Source organism: Myotis lucifugus, unplaced genomic scaffold, assembly GCF_000147115.1.
Source record: "Myotis lucifugus unplaced genomic scaffold, Myoluc2.0 scaffold_3994, whole genome shotgun sequence".
Taxonomy (NCBI): domain Eukaryota; kingdom Metazoa; phylum Chordata; class Mammalia; order Chiroptera; family Vespertilionidae; genus Myotis; species Myotis lucifugus.
Genome location: NW_005875042.1, coordinates 208 through 13,432, shown reverse-complemented (window position 1 = coordinate 13,432; position 13,225 = coordinate 208). Strand labels below are relative to the sequence as shown.

General features: G+C 49.6%; 1 pseudogene; it reads right to left on the bottom strand.

Moving 5' to 3' along the window:
* Positions 1-4,784: 4,784 nt before the first annotated feature.
* On the bottom strand, positions 4,785-7,930 carry LOC102441306 (annotated as a pseudogene).
* Between the last annotated feature and the right edge of the window lie 5,295 nt (positions 7,931-13,225).

The window sequence follows — 13,225 nt, the reverse complement described above, 5'->3', positions numbered from 1 at the left end:
TCTCTCTACGAAACAGCTGTACATCCTTATAAACCTGGAGATCAGGTTTGGGTTAAAGGATTGAAAAAGGAGCCCCTCAAGCCTACCTGGAAGGGACCTTATCCAGTCATATTAACCACCCCCACAGCTCTCAGGACTAAACACCTGGATCCACCACTCCCGGGTGAAGGCAGCCCACCAGCTGAGTGATGCCCAGCCTAAGTGGAAGGTGACCTCTGACCAGAAACACCCTCTGCAGATCACCTTCAAGAAGACAGCAGACCTGGCCAAGCAACCTGCTCCAAGGAATTCAGATAACACCCTGCTGAATTCTCCCTAACACTAATCTTTCTTTCTTATCTCCTCCTAACATAACATGCTCTAGTATTTCTGGATAATCACTGGTTTTATCTAATAATTCTTATTTTGTCTTTTTAAAAAAATATATTTTATTGATTTTTTACAGAGAGGAAGGGAGAGGGATAGAGAGTTAGAAACATTGATGAGAGAGAAACATCAATTCAGCTGCCTCCTGCACACTCCCTACTGGGGATGTGCCCGCAACCAAGGTATATGCCCTTGACTGGAATCGAACCTGGGACCCTTCAGTCTGCAGGCCGATGCTCTATCCACTGAGCCAAACCAGTTAGGGCTTATTTTGTTGTTTTGTGTTTTTTTTTTATGAGTGCCAGCGGAATCTGAGACTAGTACCAGGAAGAGAACTCCTCTGCTCTTGCTGGGACACAGAAGCACCATAAAATTACTGCTCCCCACACAGCAAGGAAACAAAGGCCTTATCATAACTTGTTGGATTACACCTTGTCATGCCATCTTTTGCTCCTTGCTTAGAAACTCGCTACCCAAATATGCTAGACTGGGTAGTCCACGAGAAAACCCAATCAAGCCAGATTTTTGTTAGCTATACTTATCAGCCTGCGGCATGTTACAACTCTACTACCAAATGCACGTGGGGGTGAGGGGGGGGTTATATTGGACAAAAAAAATAATAATAGGACCTGTCATGGCCAATGTGCAGCTAACGTTTCTCCTATTTCTTTCAGCAGTACGCAGGGCCAACATCCAACAGGTCACCTCCCAGATGAACTATGCAACTTTACTCCCAAGGCTGAAAACACCACCTACCCCTGGTGCCCCCTGCAGGAACATTCTATGCGTGTGGGACCACTGCTTACCTCTGCCTGCCTGAAACCAGAAGAACTTCCTACAAACCACTCTGAGAGGAAGAAGCGGGATGCTAACCCCTTGGTCATCGTCCCTTTCCAGCAGGAAGTAGCTAAGAGCGGTCGTCACCCCTGTTCACCATAATATCCCATGGTCGTTGCTCCACAAGGCTAAAAGAAGCTTGTGGGACAAGGGGACGGGGGGGGGGGGGTGGAATGAGGAGGAAACTGGTCTTGCAGTTTAAGGCGTGTCAGGCCATAAAAACTGTGAACAATGCACTGCCCTGGGAGGTGGGGAGGTCATTATTCCTGGCTGGCCCCAGGACAGATCATCAGATATGGCCTGGGGACCCCCAACACCTGGGGGCCTTCCTGTAAGCCCACAAAAGGGGGCAGAACCATATCTGCAAGACAAAGACCCCAGAAGGTTATAAAAAGTGAAGCCCTCTGCATGTTACTCACTCTGATTTGGAAATTATTCCCAGAGTCCACTAGTGTTAATAAACAGGGTCCTTCCCTTTTTCTAGGAAGCGTGCTTGGTATTTCTTCGGTCTTCTGCAACAGCGTGATGGAGGCAGGACGAAAAGGGGCTCTTGTGGATAACTGGGGTGGTGGGAGAGTGGGATTGAGAAGAGTGTATGAGTAGACAGCAGGCAGATGGTAGCTGCTGACTCAGTATTGGCCCTCTCAGGAGAGAATTCCAACATTGACAGCAATATCCCTGTCATTGACCACAAAAACTGGCACCTCCTGGGTTCAAGAAACGTTTCTTGAAAGCATGAATGGTTGGCTGACTAGATGTGGGAGATAAAGAAATAAGACACAAGGGAGGAGGTAGGCAGGGGGGGAAGAGGAAATGAATAAACAGAGGTGAGTGGGGACAGGCCTGGGGGAGCTTTTCCAATGCCATCTAATTAAAAAGGGGTTGGACTTGTAGGCAGTTAGACAGACATGAGCAGAGCAAGGGCAATGGGTCAGATATGGAAGGTCACCAGAATGGAAAGCCCCAGGTGACTAGCAATGGCCAATCAATTGTAGGGTGGAACCTAGCCCCCAAGGTGACTTTCCCTCACCTAGCATTTCTGCTGGTAAGAGGATTGGACCCCCTGGACTTTTCTTCCTAGAGATAACGTCTAGGCTTCAAGTTTTATTTCAGCTCCAGGCCCAGATAAGCAACAAAACCAGCACTGCTGCATGGAATAATGACCAGCTGCATGAAATAAAGACCCCAGCAAATCAATCAGTGGAGACAACAGTCCTGAAAAGCTACTGAATATTCTGTTGAAATTTTTGCCAGGGACCTCCCCTAAAATCTCCACACTTAAAACCTTATGGAAGGAGTACCCAGGGGTTTCCCCTCCTAGGATCACACCCCTGCCTTTCCCTCCCGACCCTGCCCCAGGCAGTTACCATTTCCTTCCTCACTCCCAAGCTCTAAAGGCTCTTCCTTTACCTCTATAATTTGTTTCCTAAGCCCATTTCTTTTCCATGCATTTGTTATTTTATTTATTTTATTATTTAAAATGGTTTTTATTTTCTACTAACTGCTGGCAAACGCTAGCTGTGTGTCGAGCCTCCCTTCTGGTCTATCCATTGCATGTCCTGTCCCTGTCCCAGGGCTGCACCGCAAGGGCAGGACGGAACAGTGGCCTCCCACTTTAAAAAGGCAGGCTTTTCATACTGTACAGTGTAAATATTTCTCTCTTTTCCGAGTCCAGCCCAGCTAGAGAGCAGTTCGGTTCCTGAGTAGGGGCTGCTGGGGATTGAGAAAATGAAAGAGACAGACACAGAGATAGAAGGAAAAAGCTGCAGGTGGGTGGGACCACTGTCCTCTGATGGAGAGACAGGGACTCAGAGCCAATACCAAGAAGTTTTACTAAAGATCAAGACAAAGGAGATTATGTACATTCTTGGGTGGACCCAAGTCGTATTCATTCCAGGTGCTTGGCTGGATTTACATAACAAAACCTACCCCCTGACCCCTGGGATGAAGGTCAAGCTGACGACACTCCTGCCTCTTGCAAAACGTGTTTCCAGGAGGTGGCTTTGCAAACGCTGCTGGATTCAGCTGACAATAATTAAAGAAATGCTCGTGTCTTCCCAGGCTCATCTACAGTACAGAGCTGGTAACTGCCTGGGGAACGGAAGGGAAAGGGTCCAGGAGTCAGTGCTAACAGTCACCATGCAGCTCCCCTTCACCAAACAAACCATGGCCGGGACGCTGTCAGGATACAGGCCTTACACCTTCCCATAGAGTCCTTAATAATGGCCAGAAAGAACCACTGAACGGGCGAGGACTATGCCCTCCATCTTACCCTGGATCCTCCACCTTTGGGCAGCCCTGTGCTCGGCAAGGCTTCTTCCTGGAAGCCCAAGCCTCTGCTAGCCACACCCAGGACTTCTTTAAACTAACCAATGACAATCAAGGGAAGTGCGCACCATAGATACGACCACATCCTGTGTAACGAGACACCGACTTGCGCCTGGCCAATCGGCAGGGCCCACAGTCCCCTCTCCTCCCCTTACTCCACCCCCCTATAAAACTCCTCTTCCCACTGGGCTAACCCTCTCTCTGCCACTTGCTGCTGTGCCAGTAAGGAGGGTAGGAGAGCCAAGCCCGGGTTTGAATAAAAGACTCTCTGCTTTTGCATCGGACATGGCTGGCTCCCTGTTGGTCTTTTGGGGATCCTGAAATCTGGGCATAACACCACTGGGTACCAACCCTTTCTTTTCCACAAAACTGTTTCTATTAATGGATTAAAATAACACAGACAAGGGGGTGGGGGAGGGGAGAGGCAAAGACATATGTAACACTTTCAACAATAAAGAATTTAAATTAAAAAATAAATAAATAATAATATGGTGAAGGAGAAGGAGCTGATGCCCGGTCCTGTTGACATCCCTTTTCTTTAGACTAGCTCAGGGGTGGGCAACCCCTGGCACGCGTGCAAAACATGGCACACCTGTAACTTTTGCTGGCACGGGAAACCCTCTTATAATCTTCCATTTACAATTTTTTCTTAATATCGACTTTTTTATTTTTCAGATAAATTCAGTGTAGGTGCATCTTAGATAAATAAATAACTTTACATAACAAGTTATCTTAAAGACCATAGACATAGATTGATGAGAGCAGGGAAGAGCAATTTCTATGCCTCTGCCTTAACTCTCCCTGCCTTCCTAGATCCGACCAGTGTTTTGGTTTTATCCACATACACTTGTGAATCTTTGTTCTCAGTGATGAATTTTGTTAAGTGTCGTAATAGGAGTAGCCTGACGGATGAAAGTAGTAGCTCGTGCATATCTCTGAAGGTCACGAAATATAAACCTGATGTAAAATCTCTGTCATCAGTGATGCAGCAGCAAAAGTCCCACTGATATTATCAAACGGAGTCATAAAGTTTTCTGTCGGACTATCAGTGTACATGTATACATTAAAAAATAAATGTATTTTTCATCATCATATACTGTTTTTTTCGCTCGAATGAGTTTTATTATTTCTTCAAGGTTCTTCACATACCTACACCTTAAGAGATATCAAGTAGGCATAATATGTTCTCAAAAAATTAGGGTTGGCAAGCAGAAGAATTTTGAGTCAGAGATTTTGCTGGTTTTGGCACGCACTCACAAAAAGGTTGCCCACCCGTGGACTAGCTCTTCCCCCGTCTTGCCTATTTTCTTGGGCATTTTCTTAGCACGAGGATCTTCTAGTTCCTTGGCCTTATAATAGTGGGGTGCCACCTCCAGAAGCCAACCGCTCTCGATCTCCAGAACCTGTCTCATGAACTCCTTGGTAGTGAAGACCAGTTCGACGTACAGCAGCCAGCGAGGATGTTCCTCAAACAGGGAGGAGCTGGGGTGAATGCACACTGTCTGCTGCTTTTTCACTGTGCGGTAGCCGCTGACAGTCAGCCATGCTGTGTGGTAAAAGTAGCCGGCAGTGATGGCCTTGCGGACAGGGATAGAGTCCCCCTGGCAGGAACTGAGACCAACTTCCACCCGCTCCAAGAGCCCTTCCAGCTGGTCCCATCCCGGGCTCGGCGCATGGACCTGAACTGGACGAAGTTCTCATAGCACCACTGGGAAGAGTAGCCACTCTCAGCCCACTGAGTGTACACGTTTAGCAGAACCAGGTGGTCCCCACCTGGGAGGATTAAGTTGACCCGGGCATTGTCGGTGTGGATGACCTTGTCCTTGGGTCGGTAGAAGATGGAGTCGCCGACGGACAGCATGGCGGCCACTGTCAGGATCTCCTCTGAACAGCTGTACTTCTCAGAGGCCAGGATCATCTTGGATAGCATGGGGTCCAGCGGCAGCTCGGCCATCTTTCGACCTATAGTGGTGAGCTCCCCGAGGTGGTTGAGGGCTCCCAGAGCATAGAGATGCTCCAAAGCCAGCAGCAGGGTCTCACAGGGCGGGGGGTCCAGGAAGTCAAAGTGCAGGAGGTCGTGGATCCCCAAGCTCTTGAGCAGCAACACCACGTTGCCCAGGCTGGTCCTCTGGATCTCGGGCACCGTGGTGTCCTCCAGCTCGTGCTGATAGGCCCAGGCGGTGTACAGGCGGAAGCACTTGCCCAGAGCCACCCGGCCCGCCCGCCCGGCTCGCTGATTGGCCGAGGCCTTGCTGCAGGGTGTGACCGTGAGCGACTCCATGCCCGTGCGGGGGTTGTAGCTCTTCTGCTTGCAGAAGCCTGGATCCAGCATGTAAACGATGCCCTCGATGGTGAGCGAAGTCTCGGCGATGTTGGTGGCCACGACCACCCTGCGTGCCCCTGGGGGCGTGGGCTGGAAGACGCGGGCCTGCACGTCGGAGGGCAGGTTGGCGTAGATGGGCAGCACCAGCAGCTCCCCGACTTTGGAGCCCAGGCGGCGGCAGCGCTCCCGGAGCATCTCACAGGCAGCCTCGATGTCCTCCTGTCCCGTCAGGAACACCAGGACGTCCCCCGGGGGCTGGGCCACGTTGATCTGCAGCACAGACACGACACAGGCCTCCAGGTAGTCGGCCTCCAGGTAGTCGGCCTCCGGAGCCTTGGTGTAGAAGATGTCGACTGGGAACCTGCCTCCAGGGATTCGGAAGACGGGGGCGTCGTCGAAGAAGGCGGAAAAGCGGGCAGTGTCCAGCGTGGCCGAAGCCACCAGGACCTTGAGCTCGGGTCGGAAGCGAGCCACGTCTTTGATCAGCCCGAAGAGAAGGTCCGTGTGCAAGGTCCGCTCGTGAGCCTCGTCCACCATCACCACACTGTAGCTCGCCAGGTCGGGCTCAGAGAGGAACTTGCGGAGCAGCATGCCGTCGGTCAGGTAGCGCAGCACTGTTCGCTCGGACGTGCAGTCCTCAAAGCGGATGCTGTAGCCAACCTCGTTCCCCAGCTTCACACCCATCTCGCAGGCGACTCGGGCGGCCACACTCATGGCGGCCACTCTCCTGGGCTGAGTGCAGGCAATCTTCAGGCCCTTCTTGGCATAGCCCTCCTCCCAGAGGTACTGCGGGATCTGGGTGGTCTTGCCCGAGCCCGTCTCGCCCTCGATGATGAGGACCTGGTGGCTAGTGATGGCAGCCAGGAGCTCCTGGTGCAAGGGGAACACGGGGAGGCTGCTGCGGACGGCCTGCATGCACTCCTCCTGCGGGGCCCGGGTGGAAACGGGTGGAGCCGAGGGCCCCTCCGCGCCCTGCAGCTGAGCCGTCCGGACAAACTCGATGGTGTCCTCTTCCTCGAGCACCAGCTGATACCTGGGCTCCTGGGAGGCAGCGTCTGGGGCCCCGAATTTCAGGGGCCGCTGCTCCTCCCCAGGGGCGCCCGATTCCTCCTCCACCACATCCACAGCTGGCGCTGGTGGTCCTCGGGCCTCCTCGGGCATGCGGTAGCGCCTGGTGGCCTCCAGCTTCTCCTGGTCGCCGGCCGCCCGGTACTCCCGGGCCAGATCGCGCACTCGGCGCTTGTATCTGAGCTCCCGCCGCTCGCGTTGGCTCAGCTCCAGGTCCCCAAAGAGGAACGCCTCATCCGCCAGCTCGGCCTCCAGGTCTTCCAGCTTCTCTCGCTCTCGCTTGGCCAGGTACTCTCGCCGGGACTTCTTCCGCAGCTCGGGGACCATGGCTTTGCGGTCGTCCGCAGCCATCCCGAGGCGCTTCTGGGCCTCTTCACAAGCCTTCCTGTCCGGCCGCTCCGGGACACTGCGAGTGCGCCCCCTGTCCCGCCGCCGGACCCCCTCAGCGAAGGCCTCGCGCTGCTCCAGGTCCTGAAGGCGCTCTCGCTCTGTGCGCTCCCATTCATCCTCCGACGCTTGCTTTTCTGTTTTCTTCTTCTTCTGCCCGTTCTCAGGAACCTCTGCCTCTGCCTCCTCCTCTTCCTCCTCCCAGAGTCTCCTCTTCCTGAGGTGTTCTGGTCGCTTACACGTCTTCTGGAGACTGCTCCCAGCCTCACTGCTGTCCTCGCTGTCCTCCAGCAACTTATGGGATCGGTTCTTCTCTGGCAGGGCGCGGGCCTCTGGCTGGGCTGCCCGAGCTGGCCTTCCCACCACCGCCTTCCGAGGTACCTTGTGCCAGAGTCTCTGGGCGAAGTCCGCGGCCGGCCCGCTAAGGTCCAGGGTATCGGTGTCCCGCAGGCGCTGCAGGAACTCTTGGGCCGAGCCGCAAGGCTGCGCGGTGCGGATCAGGGACAGGGCGAGGTGCGGCTCGCTCAGCCCCAGCACCGAGTGCAACTCGTCCTGCACCCAGCGCTCCAGCCCCGCTTCCGAGTCCACCGCCTTGCCCCTCTCCCTGGGCCGGTCGCCCATTTCTTTCAGGAATTACTCTTTCTACACCGCTGTGACTTACCAAACAAATGTTTTCTTACAGTTTGGGTCTTGGCTCTGAATTCTTTCCTAGCCAGAACCCAAGTATCGCCCCGCAACCTCCGCACCCCAGACGGGACCCGCAACCGCAACCGCAACCGCAACCGCAACCGCAACCGCAACCGCAACCGCAACCTGAACTCTGGGATCTGCAAGCCAAGAGCCTGGTGTGAACAATGGTAGAGATCGCCCTTACGCAGGAATTTAAAAGGAAAGGCAGTGGTCACGCCCTTAAGGAACGCCAGGAGGCTCCACCCCTGGTAATCCTTTTCCAGGATACTGGCAACTCCTAGTTCACTGATGGTGGCTATGTATCTCCAGCGTTACTGCCAGCAAAAGTTTATTCTGAAAATAACATTTTCATACTTAGAAAAGCTGCGTAGGAAAGGAGTTTTTTAAAAAAAAATATATTTTATTGATTTTTTACAGAGAGGAGGGGAGAGGGATAGAGAGTTAGAAACATCAATGAAAGAGAAACATCGATCAGCTGCCTCCTGCACACCTCCCACTGGGTATGTGCCCGCAACCAAGGTACATGCCCTTGACCAGAATCGAACCTGGGACCCTTGAGTCCGCAGGCCAACGCTCTATCCACTGAGCCAAACCGGTTAGGGCGGAAAGGAGTTTTTAAAACATGAAAACGACCATACCATTTGCAATGTGCACTGGATATGCAAATGAGATCTGAATAGGTAATCACCCTTTAGGCTCTGGGAAATGGCTTAGTATTCAAAATTTACTCTGGGCGAGTGAAATGGCGGACATCTGTAATAGTCCACGATTTTAAAAAAAATATTTTTGTATGTGTGGTTAACATCACACATACAAAAATATTTGCTCTGGGGCCACTTTTACAGGCATAGGAAAGGCTTGGTTTCCTGGGATCTAAACTCGGACTTGATCAACTTGTGACATTCTGCTTCTATCCATTCATACAATGGGACTTTGAGTTCGGTTTCTAAATAAAGGGATTACCTGATAGGGGGGCAGCGGCAGGCCTTGAGAATACCGACATACTTAATGGTTAACACAAAATTCAGGATAGTAGTTACCCACCCTGGGGAGCGTATAGGCGGGTATTAAGAGAATCATCATAAATGTTCCCTTTTTAATCTATCAATGTTGTTAAAAGACAAAATTCAGTTGAGTAAATTTGAAGATCTAATGGGGTTTATTAAGTAATTCATGAATCAGAAGCATGTAAGTTTTCAGAGAGTAAGGGAGAGGGAGATAGAGATAGAAACATCAATATGGGGGGAGACCGCGACTTCCGGGCTGGTCGGGGGCCGCAGGGGGCGCCGCTGTCGTGCGGCGAGGCTGGGCGGGGCGGCCAGGCGTTAGGGAGTGCGGCAGCCGGCCTTTCCCACCGCAGCCCGCCCAGAAGAGGAAAAATAAAAAGAAAAAAGAAAAAAAAAGTAGGGGTTAATGGGGGGGGGGGGGGAGGGTGAGGACACATTTGTAATTCCTTAACTAATAAAGAATTTAAAGATAAAAAAAGAAAAAAGAAAAAAAGAAACATCAATATGTTCCTGTACAATGGGTACCCACTCTCAGGAGTGTTATTAAAATCTCATTTTCACCATGCCTCTGTTTGCTAGTCCATCATTTGAAATTTGGACAGGTGAGCCTTTTCTCAAAGCCCCCAGGGTGACTTTCCCTCCCCTAGAGTATCTGCTGGTCAGTCAGTTTAGACCCCCTGGTCTTTCCTCCCTAGAGATAACATCTAGGCTTCAAGTTGGATTTCAGCTCCAGGCCCAGAAGTAACAAATCCAGCCACTGGCTGCATGGAATAATCACACACACACACACACACACACACCCACCCCTTGCCCTGGTGCCAGCCAATCAATCGGTGGAGACCACACCCTGAATGGACACTCCAGGAAAGCTACGTTAACATTAAAAAAAATTGAAACCTGTAAGGAATTTTTGTGAGTTTATTTGAACCAATCTGTTGACATTTGCTAGGAAGCAGAACCTCAATGAATTGAGATAATGCTCTGGAAAATTTCGGATTACATCAATACTTATATATTGCAATCAAAGGAGGGACTACGGTGGGTTACATGAAATCCTGAAATCCATTGGTGATAGACTAGAGAAGCGGGAGAAAGTGGGGAAACCCCTGGGATTGGATAAAAAGTAAAATGATAGACACATACTTAGGTGGGTGCAGGAACAACTAACATGATAGTGAAGGAATTTGTGGTATCTGTCCTGGCATCCAGGCACATAGATTATGCCCCAAGGGGTCTAGAAAAAGTGAAGTTACAAGTTACCTAGACATTTCAAGGGTATGTTATTATGGATAACATACAAAAAGACAGAGAGGCTCAGGTAAGGTAAAGGTTGACCTTGTCAGTGAAGATACCAGCGTAGGATATAACTACCCACTATAACTGCTTTTAGTTAAAATTTAATTTCAGGCCATCCTTTGTGGTTACTTTAGGTCTCTTAGTTTGCAAGACCGCCATGCAGGCCTCCCCTGAGCTTGTTCAGGTTAGCTTGTGGTCCCTTTCGTCCACAGCTACTGAATATTCTATTGAGATCTTCCCCTGGGACCTCCCCTAAAATCTCCACTCTTAGAACCCTTAGGACCAAGACCCCAGTGTGCTCTCCCACTAGGGAGCTAGCCCATGCCTTTCCCTTTTCCCTTGCCCCCACCCTCCTCTCTCTGCCCCAGGCAGGTTACCATTAGCTTCCTCACTCCCAAGCTCCAAGGGCCCTTCATTTACCTCCATAACTCCTTTCCTAAGCCCATTTCTTCCAGGAATTACTTTTTCTACCCCTGTAATTTATCCAATAAATGTTCTCTTACATTTTGGGTCTTGCCCTGATTTCTTTCCTAGCCAGAACCCAAGTTCCGAGGTGCTGAACCCAGATTTGGCCTGACTTTGCTGGTCAGACAACTGGTGCCATTTCCGCCGCCTACAACATATTGACGCTGTAGAGTCTGGGCATTAAATTGTGGGGCATTTCGTTTTTTTTTTTTATTTTTGTATCTTTTCTTTTTTCTTTTTATTTTTTTTTTTTAATATTTTTTTATTTTTCGCTTAAAGTATTACAAAGGGTATTACATAAGTGTCCTTTTTTTTTCCCCCCCCGCCCTTGACACACCCCTACCCTCCCTTACCCCCCAGTGTCTTATGTCCATTAGTTATGCTTATATGCATGCATACAAGTCCTTCGGTTGATCTCTTACTCCCCTCCCTCCTGCCCCCCAACTCTCTCTGGCCTTCAAATTGTGGGGCATTTCTTTTCCTTCCTCTTCCCTCTTGAGATGAAACCTGTGCCTGTTATGCTGTAACCCTGGGTGATCTCTCTCTGAGCCTTAGTTTTCTCATCTCTAAGTTGGGCCTTCCTGTCCCCCAAAGAGTCATTGAAAGATTCAGGTGAAATAACAGAATAAGAATAGTGCTTTGGCCCTAACCGGTTTGGCTCAGTGGATAGAGCGTCGGCCTGCGGACTGAAGGGTCCCAGGTTCGATTCCGGTCGGGGGCATGTACCTTGGTTGCAGGCACATCCCCAGCAGGAGGTGTGCAGGAGGCAGCTGATCGATGTTTCTCTCTCATCGATGTTTCTAACTCTCTATCCCTCTCCTTTCCTCTCTGTAAGGAATCAATAAAATATATTAAAAAAAAAAAAAGAATAGTGCTTTGGAAAACAAATATATGTGCCTAATGATGAGAGTGATACGCCCATATTAAAGCTTGAAAGGCAGTGTGATACAGTGCCCTGGAGCCACATGGCCTGGCTTTTGATCCCAGTTTTTCTACTTCCTAGCTGTGTGACCTTGAGCAAGTTACCCAACTTCTCTATGCCTCAGTTACTCAATTTGTGAAGCAGATATGATGATAACAGTATCTACCTTATAGATTTAGTACTAAGGATGCTTGGCCCCTAGTCTGTGCTGTCTAAGGGAAACTATTAAATCATTTCTAAATCAGCTAAGATTGTTGGGATTGAACTAGCTACTTGCCAATGGGCAAAGCTCCTGGATTCTCTCTTTGGCTCTCAGAGCAGCCTTGGGAAAAACAAGCTGCTCAAGCAAGACAGTCCTGGTCCTCTCGTAGACTGCCAGAGAGAATAAGGCTGCACAGTCCAGTAAGGGATCATTTGGTGGCTGGTTAGGTTCACAAAGCACATGCCCAGTGTGGACAAAAGGGGCCACATGCTAACCTGACAAGCTCAGGGAAGTCCTGCATGGCAGTCTTGCAAACTCAAAGACCTAAAGTAACCACAAAGGAGGGTCTGAAATTAAAATTTTCACTAACAGCAGTTATGGTGGATAGTCACGTCCTAGGCTGGTATCTTCCCTGACAAGGTCAATCTTTACCTTAACTGAGCCTGTGTCTTTTTGCATCTATGAAGAATGGAGGAAGAATGGAGACTTTATACCCCCCAAAGGCCCCCACATTTGTTCTTGTCAGGCCCCCATCAGGGGATTTAGGCAGTGTTCCTGTTATCTGCTCAAGATCCCAAGACTGTAAAAGTACTTGTTCACTGAAAGGGTGTAGGTGCAGATGTTTGTTTGATGCTTGTTTTTCTGCCTAGGTATTATTATTTGTTCATGTAAGTGTGGAAGTCTGTAAGAGCTTGATTTCTTTAAGGCTGAATGCTCTGACCAATAGCAAAACGCCCCAAGCGGCCGCTGGGTTTTCTTCCCGAAGAGTGCTTGCTCTCGGTCAGAGGTGGAATCGGCACGCCTAACTAGTAAAAATTTCTGTCTATGTTTGTTTACTAGGGACTTTGATTTGCTCTGTGATTTTGCTGTGTTAGGTTGAAATTTTGGAATTCTGGGGTAGATTTAAAGGTATTTGTGGCTTTTCTTGTCTGACTGGGACATTCAGGGGCGGGCTCACAGCTCCTCAGGGCAGAGAGATTTTATGGGCCCTGCCCCCTGCTTGTGCTGAATTAAGGACCTTTTCTTTCAGGAGAAAAACTGCTGAATGTGTCATTAAAACTGAGAAGTATGGGTGTACAGAAATAATTAATTGTTCAAATAAAATTGGGGGAGGAGAACAAAGCCAAGAATGTTGGGAAGAAATCAGCAGCATTTTTTAAAAAAGGAAAAAAAAAAGAAAAAAGATGGGGTTCTTAAACTTAAATAGCTGCCCTAAACACAATGCTTTCTTAAAGTTCAGAAAAGTTAGAATATATAAAAGCAGCAGCAGAAAACATCAAGATCAAATACATACAAACATTATAAAAACAAAGAACTTGAGGCGATATAAAAAA